We start from the raw sequence: 11,695 nt of genomic DNA on the forward strand, positions 1-11,695 counted from the left end.
GAAACAGCCAGGCATGGTGACACATGCCTTTAATCCCAAGAAGTGAGCCTTTAATCCCAGGGAATGATGGCAGATAGCAGAAAGGTATATAAGGTGTGAAGACCAGGAACTAAAAGCATTTGGCTGGTTAAGCTTTTAGGTTTTGAGCAGCACAGTTCAGCTGAGAGCCATTCGGATATGAGGACACAGAGGCTTCCAGTCTGAGGAAACAAGACCAGCTGAGAAGTTGGCCAGGTGAGGTTAGCTGTGGCTTGTTCTGTCTCTCTGATCTACCAGTGTTCACCCCAATACCTGGCTCAGGTTTGATTTTATTAATAAGAACTTTTAAGATTCATGCCACAGCTGATCCCAAGCCAAAGGAGTTAGAATCTAGAAGACTCTAGTAGCACCTAGAGCACTGGAGCTTCAACATGTCAGTTCTTTTCTATCTTGCAGTTGAAGTCCTTCTAGGGACACATTTGGATGGGGTCTCGAACACCTGCCTCTGGAGGCATGCTTTCTATGGGTGCTATTTTCTCTTTTATAACGCAGCAGCTTTAGACAGTGTTTTCTGCCCACCCAGCTGCTTCTTGTGTCTCTGCTAGCTGTTGGGCTCTTAAGAACTTCAGAGAGCCATCCAAACTGCTTTCTCAGAGAGCCATCCAAACTGCTTTCTCAGAGAGCATCCAAAATGCTGGGATCCTGGCATTTCTGAGTTAAGGGAGATTCTAAGGCATATCCTGAGCCTGCTATTCAATGGAGGAAGACGTGACAGCCCTGGTGGAGCAAAGAACCCATTCATAAGATTGGCCTCAAGGTGCCCACAGTGTAACAACAATTCTTATCATAAGCCACAAATTCCCTGACAGCTCATGCCCTTCTGATTTAAAAAAAAAAAAAAAGAGGAAAGAAAAAAAAAAGGGGGGATAATTGTCTAGGAAAATAAGGTCTCCCTAGGATCAAAATTTTGAAGGATTTTATTTAAATGTGCTAAGACATGAACTGAGTTTCCAAATTGCCACCTGCCTGCCACAGATAGCATATGAAAACAGAGAGCCACTTCCCACACATCAGGCCCAGTACCCGTTTCTGCTCAGAGAAGCAAGCCTGCCTCATGATATCTGCGGATCTGGTAACCTCCAGGAAGGACAGCGCTGAGAATAGAGACTACGTGCCGTTCGCCTCGCAGCCCTTCCCAGCTGCAGACACAACGTTCCCAACACTCTATGAACTGTCTCCATTAGGAAACAGATAAAGGTTTCAATGGACCTAATTAATAGCATCAATTCACCAGAAGTGGCAGACTAGTTTGCCTGCAATCTCAGGCTCTCAGAAACCCAGTGAAATTGAGGTGGAACGGGATCTGCTTTTGCCTTGGCAGAAGGCCTGGGAACATAATGTCCCTGGAAAAGGCGATTTCTATATTGCTGTAGGAATGGGAAATCTTTATATTTACTGGAGAAGGGCTCTGAGCCGAGACTGGGGAGTGGGCTTATCCACAGATCCAGATTCTATAAAGAATCAAATAAGGCAGGAAAGAGAGTGGAGCCAAAGTTTAGGGAGTGGAACTTTGCACCCTAAGTAAACAGACAATGGCAAAGTGAAATACACAATTTTGCATTACTGTGTGTGTGTGTGTGTGTGTGTGTGTGTGTGTGTGTGTGTGTGTGTGTGTGTGTTAAATGAATCCTTCCACCTCCATGGTCCTACAGTGAAATTTATTTACTTGAATGGCTTTTGATGAAAATCATAAGAAGGCAGTAATCCTAGACCTGGGTGGACATGTCAACAGAACCGTGAGGGGATTTACCAGGCAACCCATTTACTGAATAAATTCAGTCACTAGAGAAGCATAGAGCCCAAGAGACTGAGCACTCCAGGGAGTTTTGTTCATTTACGGTTGAAGTGCCCTTATACATGTGGCTTGAAGGTGATCTTGAATATAAAGAGTTTGATCATTTTGCATATGAAACAAGGTTCATGGTGTGAAGTTTTCTTCTTCTGGAATCATGTTAGAGCTCAGAAAGTTTCTATTTGGTGTCTAGGGGTCATGGATGCATAACCTGTAATCTTGATGTGATTTAAAGGACATGGGAGGATGGGTATAGGTTGTATGCAAGTACTACCATTTAAGGAAACATAAGAAACTCTTCCATCCATGAAATTTGGTATTGACAGGGGTCCTGGAACATATCCCTGGTAGATACCAAGGGATAACTGAGACATAAATTCTCACCTTTAATGTCAGTGACCCAGGATCTCCTGCTGCCTACCTATGAAGTTTAAAGATGTGTACAACTCAGGCTAGAATTCTCCAATTCATGCATGTCAATAACTCCAAGTTTTCTCTTACTGTTTCCTTATTCCTAAGACCCAATATTTAAGTCCTGAGATGCCACCAAAATGAACAGAGCCACCCACAGAATTAGTATCTTATGGGAAAGCCAAATATAGGTGTCCTTTATACAATTGTAACAACTCAAAATTCCACAAAACACCCAGTTCTGTACGGTAGACAACATGCTTTAGTTAGAGGACACAGAGAAATCAAGCTGGAGCTGAGCTGTAGGCCTCCTGCCTGATGGTCACTGTACATAGGACCAGAAGGTGCTATGCAGGGCTGCTGGGGAAGAATTGTCACCAACGGTCTCACCCAGCTTCGACCCACGTGTGCTACAACATGGACCTACCAGGCAAGATATACCTCCTTGTGCAATGGTACGATGGCTGTTCTGTGGGTGGGGGTTGGGAGAGAGGTAACCAACAGCTTTCCTGTTGGATTCAAAGCCCACTCCACAGGGGGGAATTAATTCCTGCTATAGTAAACGCAGCCAAAAGCCTATGGCTGGTGAAAGAAATTTAATAACCCAACTCCAGGAGTGTAATGTTGACTTTAGCTGTGGCTTGGGGATGGGGGTGTGTTTTAATCTTTCAAACTGAACGCTTAACTGTAATATCTGTGTTTTTCGCTCTGGAGAAAGTCCCACAATGGTAAAACCATGAGAGCCCAGGTTGGAAGCTGTGGGTTCTAATCTTAGTTGTTTCCTTCTAATCCTGGCAAATTCCCTTCTGTCACCAAGTCTCCGTTTCTCCACCTTACAACAAGCCAATGATAAACTCTGACTCAGTCACTGCACACAGTTGTTGCGAGGACCAGATGGGAAAACAGATGCGCACCATTCAAATGGGAGCTCTCTGCCCCCAGAGCTGTTTGAATAAAAGACATTTACCGTGTGCACATTTGGCAGGCTCACATTCCAGATAGAGACTGTACTGGAATTTGACACCACAGACTTGGGGTTTACAGAAAGAATCACTGAGCAGGGTGTTCTCTGGTTAAAATAATGACAAAACCAAGTCATTCACACAGAAGCCAGTGAGCCCTATTCCCTAATCCATTAAATCTTCAGAGACATTGACTGTGACTTCCCCCTGATAACAGTGACATTAGCAAGGTATATGCACTTTACTAATACTCAGGTTTTGTTGGACTTAAAAAGCAGAAGGAAATCCCAAAGGATACTCTCAGAAAACTTGTGTCTTAGGAAATATTTTCATGAGCTGCAACTGATTTACAAGATCCAGTGGTTTTGACCTTCAAATAAGCTTATGTTACTATTCTTACAGTTGAACTTACTAAGCTTTATTTGGCCCTGTCCTATCCTGGGAGCTGATGCAATGCAGGGCAACTCAGTTTGAGCGGCCTCGGCAATCCGATCACATTGCAATGTTGTTCTCTTAAACACAATGAACAGTATAGAAGGAAATAGCCCGGACACCATGTCCAGAATAGAAGACCAAGTCCAGATTGTACTTGTTCATCTGACAAATCCTCAGAGTTGTGGGCAGCCAGCAACTTTATAGAGTGCTGTTATGAATAGTTCCTTTGGGTTTCTGTTTCTTTTATGACTGTTTAAACATACAAAGAAAAGGAAATCCAAAATAGTCTTTGAAAACCTTGGTCACTTAAAAACATTCTGGTCTAATTTCATTCCTGGCACTTCATAAAGTATGTGTGAAGCCAGGCTGGATTTGTTTAGCTAAATGAGAAGCTCCAGGCAAGAGGCATCACTCTTCAGTGACCGTGGTTACAGCCTTCTTCTAGCCTTTCCATGAAGAAAACCTTTCTTGCAGTTTTCACCAGAAATATCCTAATTGTCATCAGAGAACCTTCATCCAGATGCAGAGATCTATAGCCAAGCACTGGGCCAATGTGGTGATATACTGTATCCCCAATATATTGTGTACCCTAATAAAGCTTATCTGGAGATCAGAGGGAAAAACCAGCCATTATATTAAACATAGAAGTCAGGCAGTGGTAGCACATACCTTTAATCCTAGCATTTGGAAGGCAGAGATCCATCCAGATCTCTGTGAGTTCAAGGCCACATTGAGAACAGAGTCAGGCATAGTGGCACATGCCTTTAATCCCAGCACTAAGAGGTCTGGAAGTCTGTTCAGACATCAGGAAGTGATGTAGCTGAGTGGAGAGAGGAAGTGAGATGGCAGAACAGAAAGGCATATAGGTGTGGATATACAGGAAGTGGGTCTCTCTGGAGGCTGAGGATTGGTAAAGTGGGGTTGACTGTGGCTTGTCCTATTCTCTGATCTCTCAGTTTTAACCCTAATATCTGACTCCATGTTTTTTATTAATAAGACCATTTAGTAATTCGTCTTACAGGCCAAGATCCTGGAGTTTAGTTGAAGAGAGGGAGGAGGGATTATATGAGCAAGGGAGATCTAAGCCTTCTCCCTACCTACAACTGCCAGATTCAGTTTCTCAAGCAAACTGTATAGACATCATCTTTTTATACCATGGGTATGCTCATGAATCTGGTGTTCAAAGCCCTCCCCATCAAGTATTAAAGAAAATCATAGCACTGTGTTTATCTAATATCTTCTGGAAACTGATAGCCAAAAGAATATTTCTCAAGATACAAATGTTATTTTGATACAAAACCAGATGAACTATTATAAAAAAAAATCAGGTCAATGTACCCCATGATCAAAGACACAAAAATTCTTCAGGTATACATGTCTACTGATCTCATACATTAATAAGAAACAAACATTAAAATCTCTTATTATAAACATAGATTATCTACTGCATTTTACTTATAGTGAAAATAATCCTGCCCTGTCCCTTACACTGATAGATTGCATGCATGCATACACAATCACATTCACATGAATCTATACATGCCTACTAACCTACAGATTGTTATCACTTATGAAGTCAAATGAAGACAAAATCCCTAAGAAAATGCTAGCAAATCAAATTTGAAGGTATTGTAAAGTACAAAATCTGCCACAATCAAATCATAATTTTCAAGCTAAACTAGAAATATTAAATATTAATCAACCTAATGAATGACATATCAATGAATCAAATGCCTTTATAGAAGGCATTCTGTAAAATTCAACTGACAAGTTAAATAAAGGTCCTTTGAAATCCAAGACTGTAAGGAAACTTCATTAAGATGGTAAAGAGAGAGGGAAGCAGAGGGAACACACCATCTCAAGAATCAACGGGCCACTTTCAAACTTATTGGAATGTAATTAACATTTTTTCTAAGACTCTCAATCACATGAAAACGCAATGTTTACCAAGAATGCTTGAAGCTTTCTACTCTCTCTCCTCATCCTATCTGCATCCTGGTCCCAGGGCCCTTGAGTTTCTCCAGCTTTACCACAGGTAGTAGCTGTGGGCTGTTGGGTCACTGGGTGCCAGAGAGCTTATACTGTATTTCACCTCCTATTTTGGCCAAAGAGTCAAGTCAAAAATATCTGTGAGTTACACAGATGATGAGAGGTAGAAAAAAGCCAGAGCATATAATCTTCTTATACATCGTCAAAGAAGAAAGCTTTTTGAAAAGACAACTCTTTAGTTTTATAGTTAAAGAGCCATATTACCTCATTGATCTTGTTCATACAGCTTTTGCCTTATTACTCAAAATATTTAATCATGACAACAATTTCACAGTTAATATTTTTTAATACATTACCAGGTAGTGGTGGCATATGCTTTTAATCCCATCACTCAGGAGACAGAGACAGGTGGATTTTTGTGAATTCAAGGCCAGCCTGGTCTACAGAGAGAGTTCCAGGGTGGTTACACAGGGTCAATGTATATACATATTTTATCACATGAACTTTTGGTTATGAACATTTTCCTATGTATCAGGTTTGTCTAATAATTATTTTATTATCCAAATACCAGGGCAAGGTTGCATCATAATCTACTTGATTTTGTCCCTATTGTTGGCACTGCATTTTATCTCTAATTTTCCTAAATATTGCATTTTAAATTTTAATACATCAACCTTCTCTCATCAACACAGCAAATTAAAAACCCCTTAGATGTCTTTCATAACACAGCTCATCCCCTAATCTCAAGGGGAATATTTAGCTCTATATTCTTAAAGAGACAAAACAGAGACTTCCTATAGAAAGTAGGATGGTCAAACTGAGAATCAACACTGTGCATCAATTTTGTTTTCAAAGATTTATTTGTATGTGTTTGGTATGTGTGCTTGTATATGTGTGCACATGAATTGTGTGTGTACGTGCGCACGCGCACACTCGCACACCAAGAGTTTGTAAGTCCCTGTGGAGGTAAGAAGAAGGTGTCACAGCTCCTGGAACTAGATTTGCAGGCAACTGTGCATCCCCCACGTGGGTGCTGGGTATTCAGCCCAGGTCCTCTGTAAGAGCAGCACGTGCTCACAACTGTTGAGTCACCTCTCCAGCTCCCAGAATGTCAATCTTAACCAGAATGTTTCAGCCTAAAGTTGTAATCCTAACCACTCCCCCAATACAAGTGTACATCACAGAGGACCAGAAATTTTGATACACTAAGAAAATAAACCTATAGTCATGAGTTCATGAAAGTTTCTCTAAAATGGCCAGGCCCTGAACTAACCATAGATAAGGAATACTTCCAGTCCACAGCTCAGCTCATTCTAACCATTATTTTAGTCCCTCACTCCTAAATATGAACAGCAGAAGACCAAACATTTCAAATATTCTGAAATGAATATTAGAGTGAGTTGAATAAAGAAAACTTCAGAAGAAATTGTATAAGTGGAAGGAAGAGAGAAAAACAAAAACAGAACAAAGCACTGTATGTAATTCTTTCCTTCAAGATATAAGATATTGCCTATGTTTAAAAAATAACAGGAGACTGTGAAAAAGGAACTTTCAAAGAGCAAGAAAACTCTTGAAAGTTAAAAATACTAAATCAAGTGTAAATATAAAAAATACTAAACTAAAATAAACATGTCAGAAAAGAATCAAGGACGCTTTTTAATTCTAAAAAAAAAAATACATAGAAGAAATGGAAAGGAAGGGGAAAAAAGGAAAGAAAATACATATCAACCAGAAGGCTGGTCTAGGAGACCTCCAGAAAGAGTTAAAGAGCATCATCAAAGGGATGATGTGAGTTTACTAGAGTAAGAGACACAAGTTCCAGATAGCCAGGGACTACTGACTACCCCGCACAGTGACAGGGCTGGTCATCTCAACACTCAGAAAAACAAACCGAGTCAGAACAAATAATAGACAAAGTAACAGGATGCCATTAGACTTCTCAAACATACCACCAGAAACTGAACAACAACAACAATGGCCCTAAGATTTAGTACTCATAAATCTCTAAGAATTCTATGCCCTGTCAAAGTATCAATCAAATGGAACACATTTTCAGATATAATATCTTAGAAAAGATTTATAAAAAAATTCAGCTAGAAGATTATAAAGGACATTAAAAGTGATTATGCAAAAATTAAAACATGCATGATTCAGTTGAGAACAAGACTTACAATGTTATAAAAATGTAAATATCAGCTATTAATATAACCCAATGTTGCTTAATAAAAGGATGTAAAGAGAGACAATGTGGGCTAGAGAGCTGGGAGAAATTTTAAGTGAGAAAATTCTCATATTTAATTGTAACAAGTCAATTGATAATATCTAACTCAATAAAAATAAGGCACAACAGTAAAATTACATAATTTGCAAAATGGAGTATGATAAATATTAACAGTAAAAGCAATAAGAGTTGATAATACTTGTCTCTGCATAGCTAGATTTAGGAGGAGAGATGAGTAAGAAATAAAAGTCTGTGTTTCTTTATAATTGCTATAGAACCTTTTGACTTTTAAAACTGTCTGCTTTAAAAATAGTAACTTTAAAAAAGAAAGCCACGAACACACAGGAGAGAGGAGGTTCCTTTGTGCTTTAGTACAAGGAAAGTAAAATTGACACTCTAAGAAATTGACTGGCTCTAACTCTCCAATGATGGAGGAATGTGTGGGCCGCACCAGCAATACCAAAGACACAAAGAAAGGACTCTGAGCTCCAGATTAAACATCTGCACAGCTTTCCCAACACACACCTGATTCACAGACTGTTAGCTCCATAGTAGCTGCTCCCTGAGCCAGCCAGCACTCACATCTATCACTGAAGTCTTCGATCAGGGGACCAAATGTTTGCAAGGCAGAAACAGCAGGTTTTGAAATTGTGCCTTACCTTTTTTTTTAAACTATGGCCGAACACACATCACAGAAATTTTAACCATTTCTAAGAAAGCAATTCAGAGGGACTGTTTTAGTTAGGTTTCTATTGCTATGATAAAACACCATGACTAAAAGCAACTTGGGGAGAAAAGGGTTTATTTTGCAGCTTATAGTCCATCATGAAAAGAAGTCAGGGCAGGAATTTAAGCAGTGCAGAAACCTATAGAGGCAGGCACTCAAGACAGGAACCTGGAGTCAGCAACTGAGGCAGAGACTATGGAGGCAGGACCACCTGCTCAGGAGTAGCCCCACCCACAGTGGACTGGTTCCGTCTCACATGAATCACTAATCAAGAAAATGTCCTACAGACTTGCCTATAGGCCAGTCTGACAGAAGCAATTCCTCAACTGATGTTCTCTTTTCTTAGATTACTCAGGTTTGTGCCAAGTTGACACGAAAAAAAATTACCAACAGGGGAGCCAAGTGCATTCACAGTGCTGTAACTGTCACGACTGTCCATTTCCAGAACTTTGTCAGCATCTCACATAGAATCCCATACCTGTTAAACAGTAACTTCCCAGATCCTGAAAACTCCTATGCTTTCTACCTCTATGAATTTATCTGTTATATTTTCCTAATATAACTAGAACCATGGAGTATATGTCTACTTGTGTCTGACTTACTAAGCATTATGTGTTCAAGGTTCAACCACATCATAGCACACACCCAAATTTAATTCCTTTAAAAGACTGAATAATGTTCCGTAGGAGCTACATAACACATTCATTTTATCCATTAACCTGTTAGACATTTGATGTTGCTTCCATAATTTGGCTGCTATCAATTATAAAGTGATGTGAACTTTAGTGTACATGTAAATGGCCAATGTTTGCTTTTAATTCTTTAGACTATTTTTATATACATTTAAGCTTCTCCTTGAATGCAATACTGTAAACATCACAAAGTTTCTCCAACTCCCTCCCTAACTCATTACTTCAGCCACACTGCATAATTCAAACATCTTTGGGTTGTTATTGCTGCTTCATTTGTTTGTTTGTGATAGGGTAGAGTCTACATAGCTCAGTCTAGACTTGAACTCTGGCTCTTCCTGCCTCAGTCATCCAAGTGCTACCATTATAGAGGTTCACCACACACTGAACTCATACTTCCCACCTCTTCAATCCATCAGAGAAGAATAGAAAGAAGAACCATTGTTTCCAGGTAGCTCCTTACATACTATGGACCTTTTTAATGAATGACAAACACATTAGGATCTTCATTCATTCATTCATTATTTTACTTAAATATTTTGAGGACATTTTTAATGTCTGATAGTGTTTGGGATATATAATTTGACAAAATAAATTTATTTGTATACAAAAGAAATTTATGTGTATACAAGAGAAATTTGTTTATAGCCTACTTCATTGTTCTACCCACCTTTCTCAGAACCTTCCCAAGGCCCAGAAATATTTTCTGTAGAACATGACAAGCTAAATAATATTGGTCATTCCAGAATGCAACTTGTATGTCTGAAGAAATGGGCAGGGATATGGCCCTTCTGGGATGATTTAGAGCCTTCAGAAGGATGTGTGTGATAATTTGATCCTTTCTTCCCCAGTAAGGAAAAAACAAACAAGGTGGGCAGCAGATGGGGGAAGAGACAAGAGGAAGAAGCAAGGCAGTGCTCACTTTGGGCAGTCCCCTTTCCAAAGCAAGCTCTGGGGGTGTCTGTAACCTCTCACCACGCCCTTGGGAAGGCAGAGTCCGTCCCCTGTGTTTCACCCAACAGGGCTAGGTGGCAAGCCCATCGAAGATTCCCAGCTGAAGCTGGAAAGGATGACTGCTTCACATAAAGGGTTAGCCTGCTACATTCTTTAATTTAAAAAGGACCCCAAACTTTCTGGCTACTCTCTAAGGTATACTGCTGCATCTGCAAATGTTTCAGAAACAACTCTGACTTTCCCGGCTTCAAAAACACTTTAGAAACATAAACACCCTTGAAAACTGGAGCAGCAGGCTTTTCTAAAAGATGTAGATTTGGGTTCTGTAACTTGGTCCACTTAAAGTCTTAGCTGGGTCAGCTTAAAGTCTTAGCCCCAGCTGGCCCATGAAGAGCACAGTACTGGTTTGCTTGAACTGTTCAAAGCACCAGCTAGAACTGAGTGAGAACCAAAGAGGTATGCTTTTGTTGTAGTCAAAAGATTTCAAGATTATCAAGATTACAATTTGGTATTGCCAATCCATCTTAAAGAAGTGTGTTTCTCTAGTTTGGGCAAGAGGGGCCAGAGGAGCAAAGAGCTGGTTACATTTTGTGACACATACCAGCATTAGTCCCTCTACCAAAACCAGCTAGGCTGCCAGAGTGAGTACTAGCACTGTACTCTAAAGCCCCACCAACTTGACCAGAAAGCAAATACAGCAGAGCAAACAGAAATAGACTTGTCAATACAACACTGCCCACGATGAAACCCAGGAACAGCTAGGATGAGACTTTCATGGTTCCCATTTCTCGTGTGTGTGTGTGTGTGTGTGTGTGTGTGTGTGTGTGTGTGTGTGTGTGTGTGTTCCCTTCATCTATCTAACTCACCTACATACAAATTCTATCTAGCCTGATTTTTTTTTTCTAGGACAGTAATGTTCTTTAGGATGGTTAAGTGAGATGTCCTCAGGCAAGTGAGTTTCCATAAATGACTACTCAAATTAATTTTAAAGCCTAGACAATCCTCAGGAGAATGCTTTTAATGTAAATGTTCAAATGGCACTTTCTACTGGGAGGGACCAAAGAAGGGACGATGATCCCTAAGATCTGCAAGGGAGACAATAGAAAGACCACTCAACTGGCATGAAGGCATCCTACAGAAGAGGTGATCTCAGTTGCACAGAACGGTCCCAATTACAGCATGCTCCCTGTGTCAGCTTTGTGCTTTTAACAAAGATAGGCTGTGGTGGTTTGAATGAGAATGGCCCCCATAGGCTCAGACATTTGACTGCTTGGTCCCAGTTGGTGGCTGCATGGAAAGGATTAGTGGGTGCAGGCCCTGCTGGAGGAGGTGAGCCCCTGGGTGGTTATGCCCGGGGTTTCACAAGTCTCTTGCTATCTCCAGCAGATGGCCTTCCTCCTGCTTGCGTTTGAGTTGTGTGCTCTCTGCTTTTCCTGCCACCATGCCTTGGTTCCACCATCACAGACTCTAATAGCC

This window comes from Peromyscus maniculatus, chromosome 1 (assembly GCF_049852395.1).
Source record: "Peromyscus maniculatus bairdii isolate BWxNUB_F1_BW_parent chromosome 1, HU_Pman_BW_mat_3.1, whole genome shotgun sequence".
NCBI classification, from domain to species: Eukaryota; Metazoa; Chordata; class Mammalia; order Rodentia; family Cricetidae; genus Peromyscus; species Peromyscus maniculatus.